We start from the raw sequence: 15,314 nt of genomic DNA, 5'->3' as shown, positions 1-15,314 counted from the left end.
CAATAGAATTCCAAGTTAATTCAGTGGATTTATTCACTTTTTGATGAACTGTCTACAGCCTCACAACTTCAGATACTGGTTGCATTATTTGCATTCTTACAAATAATAGATTGTGAAGAACATGAACTCATAAATTCTCTTTAAGCAGCAAAGAGGCCAAAACTTAAAACCTGCACTGAGAGGAAGAAATTCCTGGGATGTTGATTTTAAGTAGAATAAATAATGATATGTTAATAGACAGTTGCAAGACATGTCTGTTCTCCCCTTTATACCTTTAGCTAGTGAATGCCAGCTGGTACACAGTGCACAGATTAGACTTGGATGAAAAACACTGTTCACAAAGATTCCAGTCTCCCATGTTTCTAGTATATGTAGAGTTCATTGAGGAGTCACTTAAAGAATAATTACAAATTTAGAAAGAGAAAAATCTTGCAACTTTATGCTTTTGTAAGTAGTCATGACAGTACATTTAGTAAAAGAATCATGCTGATACATCAATGACTAGGCAGAAAAGTAGCTTCAGTGTAAAGGGTACTTGCAAATTCACAAAATTGTACAGGTTGTAGAAAAAAAGACTTTATCATCAGAACCTGTAGCTTTCATGAGACAGTTGTGCAATGTGTGTAAGGCATACTATAACATCAACATTGGAGACATAAATCCCTATATTTACTATATTGTTGAACATAATTTGCCTGTCCATGGAGTTTCTGTCTTGCCAAAACAACTCCTCCACTCTTTGTTGCCTGAAAGAAATTACATCTGGCTCTGGGTGCCAGTTGAATTGAGTGTCATAGACCAATGAGTTAAAAAAAGCACCCTTGCAATATTCAGAAGCAGACTCCGTTCACTCAGCTAAGGAGCCTGAGAGAGTTAATTACAAAGCAGGTGATCAACTACTATGCATACTGATCTTTAATCAACATATACTCAAAGCTAGAAACACATAGTACAAGAAAATGATCAGTTAATTTAATAACTAAAGGAAAGTCAAATGGGAATATGTTAACAGCAGCCTGACAGTTTATTACTGTGCTAGCATTTTGTGTCAGCAAAACCACCATTTTTTTGGAACCTACATGATAATTTTACCAAAACCAAAACAAATTTTTAACAAGATCAGAATGTCAGTCACCAGCTGGAGACATTCTAAATAATTCACCATCTGAATTTTCACTTTATTAGCTACTTTTTCCCTGCCTTTTCATGAAGATTAATTTAGAAACACAAAATAATTAAATGTTAACCTTAAAGAACCATGGGATAGGTGATGCTATGACAATGTACCTCCATCAAATGGATTTTTCCCTAATATACACCAGCTTGAGAAAGGACAAAGTCAGGTCTGTTTTGGATAATAATAAAAATTGACAAGTCATAGAAAAATGTGACAGATTTCAACATTTCCCTGAGTTCTTTCCCTTATAGACAACAAGGTAAACCACCCAGATCTGCTCTGATCACATTGTAACTGTATGAATAGGTTTGCATATTAATCCATATTAACTATGGTTACTATATCAACTAGATACTTTCTCTTTCCAGGCAAAGGTGGATTTCCCCTTTGTAAACATAGCTAGGTCCACGAATAGCAGTACTTGTTCCAATATGTATGCAGGAAAAGTAGAAGCTGAATGCCATTTGTTGTGTGTGAAATCTTTTACATAGATTCTTCATTCCATTGATGATTGCTGAAACAAGTTACAACAATAATGGCAAAAGTTTAAAAGAACTATAGAAGTTAGCAAAGGAAATTATCAAACCTACAAAATGAAGGTTGAAAGGAATTTCTGCTTTTAATCAGCTGCAGAATTTTACACATTTACATTACGGCTTCAGAAGTATATTGCATTTTTTTATCCCATTTGTTGTCTGTTCAGATTGTCTTAGCTTTTCATTTCACATTATCAAGTGACTGAGTCACAATGAATAACAGCACTTGTGAGAGTACTCTACCTTTATGTACTTGGAAATATTATAAATACTTTTTTTAAAAATAAAAGAACAACACCTGGGAAGCAACATACTACATAAATATGGTTATATATGAAAAAGTTTGAGATTTATCAGAAGACCACTTGAAATGCTTAATGCAACATTTTTTCATAAACGTATAACTTTTGGCTATATATGGTTATAATACCTTACACTGGCTTCAATATAGTGCTGTTGTAACATTTAAGTAAAAGGAGTAGGAAATTATGAGTGTAGTATGTTTACACCTGGTAAAGTCCTTCACTTTAGTCAGCACTTAAGGTAGTGTTTGGTTACTGTTCTGAAAAGTCTTTTTTTCCCCTTGTCCCCTTGAGTCCCAGGAAGAATGTGTGCAGGCCATGATGTAAGTAGTTACTTTCATGACTGTAGCCTGATAATTCTGATTCCCTCCTGTCTTCTGTGGGAAGTCAAGCACTCCAGGGGGGATCAAAACCTGCCTGGTGAGATTCTGATTTGGTACTTACTGGATCCACCACCAAATGAGCAAAGAGCTCATGTAATAACTTTCCACTGGTACAAAACATTGCTTTAAACATTACATACACTTCTTTTTATTATTTTATTTATGTGTGTCAGCTGTCTTTCTCCCCCTCGCTCTGCCCTGCTCCCCCCACACCCACATATTCTTGTCTATGGATTTTGACAAAGTGAAGAGCAACAGCAGAAGCTCTCAGCAGATCTGTATGAAAATGAGTCTGCTGAGTTTTAAACACTGAGTTTGTTGGAAAGAAAAGTAGTTATGGTGGAGGTGGCTGGTACAAAAAATGTAACAGAAAGTCTATATGAAACAAGACAGGAGAAAATTATACAGAGAAAAAGCAATATATTTCAATAAAAAGGAACTGTGCAGTATAAGCAGCTAAATGATAGATTACTGTGAGTAAATGTAAATATACATTTCTGCATTCAGTCATTGAGCTGGCTTGAGCAAATAGATACCTCTTGTAACCTCCATGCAGAAACTGGGTTCTGCATGAGCAATGACCCCACATTAGTGGGCAGTATTTTAAACATTATTCTCAATAAAAATACACCCATTTTACTCAAGGAATACATGTCTGACGGGGTGGCTTCCCAGGCTGAATTAATTTGTATATAATTTTTTGCTATTTAACATAATTTTCTTTCAGTCCATCCCTTCCAAATGCCAAATTAACTTTCAGAAATATTTTGTTCTGTAATGTGATATTAAGGGACAATCTGATATTCTACCATATATTGATGCATTTAATAATAGCTTCCACTGCTAACTGGGTTTATGAGTTCCTTAAATGCACTTTGAGGTCCCAATTCAACAAGGTACTTAAAGCAAGCCTAAATTTGAGCATGAGTGCTAAAATCAATGGGACAACTTAGGCACTTATAGTGTCAGTTCAATCATCTTGCTGATTTGAAACATGCAAGTGAATTAGAAGCAGATGGTATCACATTTCTCATTTGGTGGTGAACAGGGAAGGAAGCATGTAAGCTGCATACCAGATCTAAGATTTCAGACAACCTGAATAGTGTGGACAGGCTGGAAAATGGGTTGCCTTGCAAATTTTGCTTGTGATTTAAGTTGAAGTACATCCCCTTACCGAATCTCTAGGTGGGCTCCTGCATTACGGAATTCCATCTATCTAAATCTGTCTGGTGTATGTATGTCCTCACATAACTTAAAATTTCAGTTTTGGAGGAGAACCATAAAATAGCTTTTCTGCTCCTTCTCCTATATCTGGTGTTTCATGCTACATTTGCCTGGAGAGATGTGAATTCATACAAGGGATCCTTATGTTCCTTATTGGAAATAGATTATGTATTTATATTTAAGAACAAAAAAAAAAAAAGACAAATTACAGTGTCTCAATAAATGCAGGAACTTTTAATTAAAAGTAAGATTTAGAATAATTGAAAAGCTACTTAAATGTGCATTAAGAAAAATGTTGGTAATGGTTTGTTGCTTTTTACCCTCCTTTCCTTCTTTGGAGTGCCACAAGATTAATGCTTTTGATTTTTGCTTTCCCTTGTATTAGAATACTGCTTCTTCTGGCATAGTTAATATTGCTCTGTTCTGTTTTTCCTCCATCTTCTCTGTGATGCTTTACTTTTTCTATCACCTATCTCAACATGCAGTAAACTTGAGAAAGCTTTACCTGAATGTGCTTATGAACACCGGTTCCTTTCAGCTATTAACATGTGTTGTATATGTTCCCAAAGCAGGGGGTGGGGGGTGGGCGGTGGGGGGAGTGCTTGTAGATAAAGGAGCTTACAACCAGCGGGAAAGGGCAGTGAACTTTTTGATTCACAAGCCCCTTTGGCTGTTTTGCTTTACTTCTAGTCACCATATGATTCAGTCAGGAGAAGTTAGGTGAAATATAAATGAAATATTTCTTAGTGATATTATTTTGGATAATGGGATCTGATTTCAGGAATAACTTTAGTTTTTTCTTGTCCAGAAATGCCATGCTCTTCACTGTGCAGTTTTAGCAGAGCCATCCCTGCTTGCTCAAAAAGAGTAATTATTGGACAGCTATTGCCCGAGCACTGTAGAGGTCTCTCTTTTTTTTTAATACCTGTGGGTTTTTTAAAGTAGATTGAAAGAAGAAAGAGAGAGGACCTAACACTAAAAGAGTGTTTTGTCTTTTTTTGTTTTAAATTATATAGAAAATCTGAATACACATTGCCAATATTCAGTTCTTAATAGCTATCAATCATTATCACTACCTTTGCAAAACAATGGGTCAGTAGAAATTTACCCTAAATTATCTGTCAGTCTACAATACCATGGAACACAAGAAGTATAGCTGGAACTGGTGGCTGTGTCCTTCATTGCAAAGGTGAAGAGGATCAGGCTTGAAAGTTTGTTGATAAGGGAAGCCAGAACTGAAATGAGCCTGTTCCTTTTTTTGCTGTCATTGCTCTTTCATCATTGTGGTGCCAGCCCCATGCCCAAAAGAAAATCATAGAATTACAAAATCATTCAGTCAGAAGAGACCTTTCAGACCATCAAATCCAACCATTAACCTGGGACTGCCAAGTTCACCACTAAACCATGTCCCTAAGCACCACATCTACATGTCTTTTAAACACGTCCCGGGATGGTGACTCAACCACTTCCCTGGGCAGCCTGTACCAGTTCTTGGCAACCCTCTCAGTGAAGAAATTTTTCCTAATGTCCAGTCTAAACCTTTCCTGGAGCAATTTGAGGCCATTTCCTCTCCTATCGCTTGCTATGTGGGAGAAGAGACTGATACCCACCTTGTTACAACCTCCTTTCAGGTATCTGTGAAGAGCTGTAAGGTCTCCCCTCATCCTCCTTTACTCCAGGCTGAACAACCACAGTTCCCTCAGCAAATTCTCTTAAGATTTGTTCACTTAAGAAGTTCTTCACCACCTTCATTGCCCTTCTCTGGACATGCACCAGCACCTCCATGTCTTTCTTGAAGTGAGGGGCCCAAAACTGAACACAATATTTGAACTGGGGCCTCACCAGTGCCAAGTACAGAGAGACAATCACTTCCCTTGTCCTGCTGGCCACACTATTTCTGATACAAGCCAGGATGCTATTGTCCTCCTTGGCCACCTGGGCACACTGCTGGCTCCTATCCAGCCTGCTGTTGAACAACACCCTTGGTTCCTTTTCCGCGGGGCAGCTTTCCAGCCACTCTTCCCCAAGTCTGTAGAGTTGAATGGGGTTGTTGTGACCCACGTGCAGGACCTGTCACTTGTCCTCGATGAACCTCATAGAGCTGGCCTTGGCCCATTGATCCAGCCTGTCCAGATCCCTCTGTAAAGCCTTCTTTCCCTCAAGCACATCAACACTGCTGCCCAGCTTGCTGTTGCCTGCAAACTGACTGAGGATGCACTCGATCCCCTCATGCAGATCATTGACAAAGATATTAAACAGAACTGGCCCCAATACTGAGCCTTGGGGAACAAAAGGGGTGTTTTAATCTGATTTTGACATGCTAATTTTGGGATCAAAATTGTTTCATGTTTCTTTTATTCTGCAGTATTTTTTTGATTCCATCAGAATTTGAGGGAATAGCAGCTAGTCGTGGGTGGAATCCCTTCAAGCTTTGATACTATTCAATGTCTTTGTAAAGGGTCTGGATGACATGGTTTAGAGTATCCCACTCAAAGAAAATTAGGAGTTAATATAGATACAGTAGAAAGAATGACCACCATTCAAAGAGAGCTAAATGAGCAGGAAGATTAGGTCAGTAAGAGCTGAATAAAGTTTGAGAAAGATGGGAAAATCTCAAGAAACTGTACACACCAGGGTCTGACTGCCTGTGGTGCACCTATAGAAAAAGTCTTGAGGATCTGGCAGACAAGAAATTGAATATGTGCCATAAAAGCACCCTTGCAGCAATCAAGGCAAGCTATATCCTGGGATGCATTAACAAGAATATAGCCTGCAGATCAAGGGATATGGTTACCCGATACTTTTCGACTATAGCTGGGATGCTATATCTGGTTTTTGTCTTTGCTGTTCAAGAGACATTAAAAAAATGGAGGGGTTCAGGAGCCACCAAGTGCACTATGAAGATATGGAGATGGCAGGAGGGTTGGAGAACTTTAAATATGAGGGAAAGTATGTTCAGCCTAGCAAAGAGAAGTGTGTAAGTGGGGGAAGTTATCACAGCCTTCCAGTATTTAAAAGGTAGACACAGAGAAGGTGGATGTGTTCTCTCCACAAGGATGAGGTGACAGGACAAGAGGATATGGGCACAAGGTGCTTCAGGGGAAATTTTTTCTGAATACAAGACAAAAAGAATCTTAATTGTGGGAAGAGTTAAACAATGGTTGCCCAGAAAAGTTGTGGTGTTTTTCTTGTTGGAAATGTTTAATACTTACTTTGACAGGTCCTTGCATAAATTGATCTAAGATTCTGGTTTCACCACAAAGTTGGATCAGATGATCTTCAGAGGACTCTTCCTACCTAGACTTACCTGTGCTTGTAAGATGCTGTAGTCTTTCCTGCTTCTTCTACAGGATCATTCTACTGTACATCCTTCCTGCTTGTTCTCCAGAATTATGTTAGTTTTCCAAGCCATCTTTCCGGCCTGCAGATTTTATGTCTTGCATGTATTTTCCTTCACTCCACTTGTGCAACTGTACCACAAGTCTCTGCTGGCCTCTTTGCAGTTGTGTCTCAGCTGTGTTACAAAATGCTGTTGGTGGTGTTTAAATGTCATAAAATACTTACACGCTGTCACCAATTATTGTTTTGTGCACTTCTATCTGGGTTCAAGCTAGCAAATATTAACTGTATCATGCTTAGTATGTATCTGTCTTCTTCATGCAACAGGCCTGCGTTGGCCACACCACATAACATGCCTGTATTCATTATAGGACAAAAAGATTTAAGAGTTGCATAAGTAATTATCCCAGACTAAGGTGTTCTGAAATGCTGCAGCAAATGTTAAGATGAGAAGCAAGTTTTTTGGGGGTTGACAACCCAAAAGGTACATTAGTTGTAGGGTAAACGCAAAATCAGTTTGTGCTGAAATAATACAACTTACCTGAATTTTCCAAGGACTAATGGTGTGGGGTTTTATTAGGAAGTGAATATAATTTTTGCGTATTTTTTTAGGGAAACCACTAACAACAAAATTCATTGGACTGTTAGATAGAAATTAACAATCTGGAAGTGCCTTGTGATGACAGGCATTCATATGAAAACGTTACTTGACTGGTGGACAAAGGCAACTTATGACAATCTCTTGGCCAGATAGAAACAAAAATGAATCATGACCTGAAATGTGAAAGTTATTGCCAGATAGCTCTCAGATGAATTAAAACACCGAAACCTAATTAAACCACAATCCTTTTATCTTGTCTTTCTCTCTGCATGTCTAGGACAAGTAGAAGTCTTCATATATCTGAAATATTATAGATCAATTAATATGCACACAAGCTGCATATTCTGTAATGGGAATAGAGTTAATCTAACATAAATCTTTTTTTTTTTTTTTTTTTTTTTTGCAAACTCAGAGTAACATTAAAATATTTGTCCCAACTCTGGTCCTACTTGTGCTTATTTCTCAGCAATATAATATTACTGATTTCAGTGGTACAAACTGAGCAAAGTTTTTGCTTGTTGTCCCCAACATTTAATGTACATGGACTTCATTATTCTTCTCCATTAGTTAATGGAAATTTAATGTGCAAAGCTGGGATAAGTAGAACGAGTGATTAATTCTACACAGAATTCTATCGCTTTACACAGAATTCTTCTATTGAGCTTTTTATAGACCACATAGTTTAACATTGTATTGCTCCCCATGTTTTTGTCTCATTAGTTACTTGACCATTGTATTAGCCTGGACACTCACAGTTTGGGAAAAAAATACATAATTCTGTAAATTCAGACATGCAAAAAGACACAGACTAGAAGAGTGCCTGTAAGAACCGTACTTTGAATACATTTCCAATTATTCTAGAATGCTTATTATGGTACTATAATTTTTATTACAGGGCATGTTAAATTCTTGATTGTAAGATTGAACAAAGAGTGGTATAGCTCAGATCCATGTCTGCCAAACCAACTATCTTGTCTCTTACGGATGCTGTCTGCAGCAGATGCTTAGCTAAGAGTAAGAGAACAGCAGCAGAGAGTACAAATAAGCAGACTCTTTCATTAATTTATAGCTCATTGAATTTCTGATTTCCAAATGGTGCCTTTTATTTCTAGGCTAAGCAGTTTGCTTTTATTCCCATGAATTTGAATCATGGAGCCAATAACTTCTAGAACCATTATTGATTTTTAGTATCCACAATGTCTCCCAGAAATTGTGTCCTCTGAAGAACAACCTACTTTTTCTTTATTTTGAAACTTTGACCAATTTCACCTGACGTTTCCTCATTCTTGTACTAGATGTGCATCCCAGTAAATGTTTTTCTTGCCGGTATTAACAGAAGCCCTCCAGCTCCACAGTACCCTGTGGGAGGTGTCTGGGCCCTGTGGGGTTGCCTCTGTCCTGGTCGTTGTCGAGGTGGCATTGGCTGACCTGGCTGCCTAGGGGTCAGTGGCTCTCATCTCCCCAGGGTGCACTAGGAATGCATGATACTGTTGGTGGTGTGGTGTGGGCCATGCTGAGGAAGGGTGTAAAAATAAAGCTAAATGGCCCCAAAATTCCTTTCCTCCTCCATGAACATCAGAGTCCTCTCATGGAAGCCCATAAGGTGCTAAAAGCTTGTAATCCTCTTTTTCTTCTGAGGGAGAGTGAAACTGTCCACCTGAACATCCAGAGTTGCCCAAGGGGTGAGTATTAACACCAGGGAGGAGGGGCAACAGCAGGACATTGAGGATTTTTTTGCCTTCACAATTTTAACTTTTATTAGCAAGGCGTGTCTGTATCAATTAACTGTTTTGGCCTAATAGACTTAAAAATTAATTTGGATTACCAATACATTCTTAGGTTCAACTATATGTTCTGCTCCTTTTTGCCTGTATTAAGATATAAAATATTGCACATGGCTTGATGATGACTAACTTTGTACAAGCCACTTTGGACCAGTTTTCTGTTCTGTAAGTTTGGAAAACTTTAATAGCATGTTTCATAAGGGGCAGAGACTTGTGTGAAGTTTTAGAAGTACATTAATGAAAGCTTGGGTTTCTAATTCACTTGCAATATTGAAAATCCCATCTCTAAATCAAGGGACTTTTCAAGCATGTCAAAATCTTCCTCTAACATTCAGTACTGTTTAATGGATTTTAAAATTTCTCTTGTTAAGTGAACTATGAAATAGTTTTTACAAATGTACAGAATGATGTCAAAGACCTAAGCAAAAATTTCCTATAAATTTATTTTTAAAAAAAGAAACAAACAAAAACCCAAACATCCAACAAAAACCCCTCAAAAGAAACCACCATGGTTTATTACTTATGAAAACACATGTTCTTCTATAAGATAATGCTATATATGTTTTATTTTCTTAAACGGACCAACACAAATATAGAAATATGCTATATCCTGTTCCGACTACCTTAGATTTTATATTTCTGCATTGCATTGAATATATTTTATTTTTGTCTGATGGGTTTGTGGAAAATCTTTGTACCTTCAGATTAAGATTCTGAAAGATTTGTGTTATTCATTTCACAGTGCAAAAGTGAAATTATTTCCTTTACTTTCACTTTCCCCTTAGTTTTCTACAGAATAATTCTTTTTTTCAGACCTTTTTGTGCTTATAGATGTGACTGCTACGGAGGGCAACCACTACATAAGAGTGATACAACCAGTCTAGATGAGGAGAGTATCCTGCATGGTAAAAGTCTGAGCAACATTCAATATTCCTGCAGTTTTTCAAAAACTTAATGGAAAAGGTGAGTAGGACCAAACAGATGGAGGTCATTTCATGTCATCATATCTAGAACTAAGACTGTGTTGTGAACACCTCAGGAGCTGTAATAAGTAATTTGTCTGTCATTGTCTATCTTTTCCCCTCCTATCAACATCCAAAAGTTTTTAGCCTGTGAATGTACTCTCCTCTATCAGTCACTAAAGCAGTAAAATGGAAGCATCACAGGAATGGCAAACTGTACATGTCCAGGATCCTTTTTGTTTTCTCTTGTTGCAAAATTACTATTGGGCATGTTAGTGAAATACAATTACTTAGAGTATTCTCTCCAAAGTGGATAACAGACTGCTTTTTCTTTGTTTTTAATGTTCAGCTTTCCTTTGTTTTTTAGTGGAGAAAATGTGCCGTGTTTTTTTATGAGTACAGTATGGAATGACTTTTAATCAATTTTACATAGATAATTACAGGAAAAGGTATCACCAGCATAATGATCTATATAAATCAGAGAACCATACAAACATCTTTTTAGCTTTGTTACAGGTTAAGTTGATTTGGTTCAACCAGCACCACTTCTTTAACAGATTTCAAAAAGACCACATTTTATAATAGGGTCATCCAAGAATATGGGGCAGCTGGTGAAAGGATTTAATCTCCCATTTTTGTTACCATGTAAGAGCTTATACATCATTTGCATTTCTAACATGCCATTTCAATTTCTTTCTAAATACTCTAGCACTGTCGTATGCAGATAAGGAGGTGGAAAGAGGCTGCAGTGTTGTGCTTCCCTGACAATAAGAATGTCCTCAGTGCAGCTAAGTTATGGAACTATTGAGAAATATTGTCCATCCACTTAAACTAATTTTACACATAACAGAGAGATAGATCTAGGAGCACATAAACGTATACGCAGGGATGTAAACCCGTGGCAAGAAGATCACCACTGCAGCAACAGGTAGTTTACTGTGGGGATACAAACCTGAAAGATATGGGGCGCCCCCTCCTTTTTGGGTCTGCTGAGCTGTGTAGCTGTTTAGCTAGTTCTGGTATCAGGCACACAGAATTTGGTGAACCAAACAGGTCCATGCTTCAACCTGCAGAGCAGTGTACAACTGAGTCCATGATGTTGAAGTTTGAGTGTGTGCTGTATGTGCTGATTCATGTTGCAAAGCGAAGACAGCAGAAAAGAGTCTGCTGTTTGTCACTGTCCTGAAGTCTTTAGCAGCTGCAAATGATCTCTGTGCTGAATAGATGCCTAATAGAACAAATATTTTAAACTTGTATTCTGAATGAGTAATGAGAAAATAATCTAATCTTTTGCTTGCTGCCAAGTTTAAATATATACTTCAAAATGATTGTTCCATTTCAGTTCCAAATTGAGGAAGAATTGTTTCAGTTCAGCTTAGAAGCAATAATTGTTCCCATTTTTTGTTTAATAAAATCTTCTATTAATGAAATTTAAAGGGAAGGATTCAGAAATTTTAATTTCCATTTAAAATAAATTGTATTTTAATTCAATCAGTGCAACTCAGAGATTGTGATTACCTGTTTTCTCTATATGAATTGCTTTAATCTAAATTTGTTGTCAGGTTTAGTCTTTATTCCACCTACAAAAAAGCATTATCAAAACTTATAAAAAGACTAGTCCAAGCCGGAGGGCATTTCACCCTTTCTTGCTGCTTGGTTTTATACTGGTGGCGTTTTTTTTTTCTAACAACTTCCTTTTGGAATTTCATGTTACTTGCACTGGGATTACCTTTATTTGAAAACCCACTGTGACAAGTTTACTGGGCACAAAGTATTCACAAGCAATATTGGGATCACGGTGACGAAACTAGCTTTCCACTAACAGAAAACAAACAAACAAAAAAACCAACCCGGTTGAATATAATTTTGTTTTAAAGAAATTCACATTCCTTCTACTGTTTTAGGAGCAGCTTTGCCATCTCTAACAAGAAGTATCCTGGGGTGTAAAGCAGATTTTTGCTTCCCATCAGCCCTAACTCCCATTCCCAGACAGCCCAGGGAAAGCTGCTTTTCCCTGGGCTCAGCTGGGAGCTAAGCAATCCTAAGCAGCACAGTCTCATAGCGTCTGCTTAACTCATAGTTCGGAGGGAGCTCAGGTGGGCAACTCAGCCTTTCACAAAGGCAAGTGTGTCTAGGAAGAAAAAGCAGACTGTGTAGTTAAGGTAGTTCATGACTGCTCCAAAGACCTGGACTTCTGTATACACCACTGTCAATGAGTCTGTGTGACATTCTATATCACAAAGGCAATTATTAGTTGTGTATTTCTCATTTGCTGGCTGCTCAGTTTGGAGGAATTGATAACTGCAACAGTAATTAATCCATTTTAAATACACGTGGCTACAAAATGCAAATCAAGCTGGAAAGTCAGATTCTGTATCTCTTATATCAGTTATGTGAATATAGTAAATTATTTGATTCTATAGTCTCTGTCCACTTTTTGTATAGCCACCCTAATATACCACTCACAATTACCAATGGTGTTACAAATCTAAATTTATTAAATGCACTTCTATTGTATTTATGATCCTTGTAGAAAAGCTCATGACAAAGCTAATAATTCTGTGTTCAGAGCAGGGGTTAAATAATGTGCAGTAACTGATCCTGCATGTAAAAATGGAGCTGAATGTGATTAACTGTTCAGGAACCAAGCACAGCCCTTGCTCTGTAGAAATGTTGTATGGTAATATGGAATAAAATAGTGTGTGATTGTATATCTAAAGAATTATCGTAATGATACACACATGGAGATTAAATTATTTCTCTGCAGACAATCCATATTCTAGAATTCCCTAAATGATGCCTTGATATGGTGTGATAAAATCTTGGTGGGAGGAAGTACTAGATGATATGGTAAACTACCTATATTAAACAAACTTTTTTATGTATTTACTTCTTCTGAAGAAAGGTCAGTGTATATTTACATTATCAAGACTTTATTAGAAGTTCCCAATTGCCAGCATGGCATTTTTTCTTCAGAGGGAGAGAGAGGAGGGAAAGTCATGAAAATTAAAGTTAGGGAAACAAGCACAAGTTTAAAGTAACCATTTTACACTTTTCTGATGCTGATCTCATTGCTCTCCTTTTTACTTAGTTAATGTTAAGCTTCTTGAGCATTACTTTAGTCTTAATGTTCTTCAAAAAGTAAACTTTTGGAAAGATTTTTTAGGGAAAATATTTTTACTTGAAAATTCAGGAGAAATGTTTTGCATGACACACATACTTAAAACAACATGCACTCTGGAAGAAGACAGTCTTGAGATCTGTTCTTCAGAACAGGTCTTCTTTCAATTACTTAGTATACTTTATTTCTGAAAGCAACATTGTCTTGTGTTTAGTAGGAGAATGAGGAGAGAGTTTAAGTTAAAAACTGAAGAGAAAAATCCATCTGGTATGACAGCCTTTCACCTGCAAGTTTGTGATGCAGCCTGCTGTCACTGGACAATAAAGGTAATAACTGGGTTCTTCTGGGTGCACGTGTCTTATCTTAATGACTTAAAATGCGTTTAAATGATCCTGCCACTATGGTAAGAGAGTAAATCTGTCTGATAGGGGAAGTGTGAGAATTACTCTTTCTCAAGCTATATGGAAGGATAAATGGTTTCTTACTCTGCTGGGACCTCTGGATTGGCCTGAGGAAGAAGGGTTGTATCTGTGATTTGGTTTTAGGAGAGGAGGGGTCCTGGTGCATCACTTCGAGGCCAGATCTTCACACAATTAAGACAGGACCATGTCTATGGTATAGTTAGAAGCATGTATCTTCTGTAGTTTGGAAACAGCCCAGTGGCTGTGGGCCTGATTGTCTTGTTTCTTCTCCTTTTCTCAACACAAAGGTGACAAGACAGGAAAAAGAGTCCAGCCTCTTCCTCCTTGCATGTTGTTCTTGTAAACCAATCACCAAATCAAAAATCTGCCAGCTCTATGCTCAGGGACTCAGTTCAACAGAAAAGGGTAGCGGTGGCAAAACTGGTAAATAAAGTTCTAATTCCTCCTCTTTTGCCTGGAAGAATTTGCATGAAAGTGCACACAACAGAAGGAGCAGGGAATTGATGTTCACAGAAAAATTTAGCTGCTGAGATACTTATGAGGTTTGACAGTAAGAAAGCTTTGTTCTGGAGAAACAAACAGAACCAGTCAGGAAGGATATGAGCTTAGCTAGACAGATGAACCATGCGTAAATTTGGCTAGCACTCTGGGTCATCCCAGCTGTGCAAGCTGAGGAACAAGTTTGTACTGGTTCCTGCCACTGTGCTTCAGATCCTGATTTGGTAAGCTTCCTCTTTCTTAGAATGAGGGAGAAATGTTTAATTTTAGCTGCTTTTTATTGAGTCTTTAACATTGCATTTTATGAGTCTTTTACATTATAGTTATGTTCATCGTATAGGAGGTCTTATCAAACTGAGGAGTGAGCAACAGTAGTCTCTTCATTGTACTCCCCAAGTTTCCTCCATGTAGTTGTTTTTTTTTATTTGGATATTTTATCAAAATCTAGATTGGAAGGAAAAAGATGTCAGGAGAGATGAGAATGGAAAAAGTCACAACCCAAAGGAAAGCAAATGGCATAAGAAGATACTTTCAGTTGAGAGAAAAAAAGACTAATGAAGGTTGTAATATATGACACAGTGGGAATCAAGAAAGGATTATAAAAAGACTGGTTTTCTGTCATCCAAAGCTCTCTTTTTAAAGTTTTTGGGTTTTTTTAGTTGATAGATTTATTTATTTTGGAGGGAAAATTGAGGTGTTCATAGCAATATGGTTATCTCTGTTTACCTTAGTGTTCATTTTCATCTGTATTACAGAAGAAATACAAAGAAAAATGTTTGAATAATTCCTGATTTTTTCTATTCCTACAGTCATATTGTATCACTTCAGAAATATTACTCAAAAGTTCCTGTTTATCCTCTCTGACTTCAGAATAAAATCCTTGTTCTAAATTGTAATTTTCTATGGGAGGTATATTACTTGCACATTGAAAAATATATTTCTGCTTGCTACACTGCTGAAGAATT

This window comes from Falco cherrug, chromosome 3 (genome assembly GCF_023634085.1).
Source record: "Falco cherrug isolate bFalChe1 chromosome 3, bFalChe1.pri, whole genome shotgun sequence".
Lineage (NCBI taxonomy): Eukaryota > Metazoa > Chordata > Aves > Falconiformes > Falconidae > Falco > Falco cherrug.
This window is presented reverse-complemented; position numbering follows the sequence as displayed.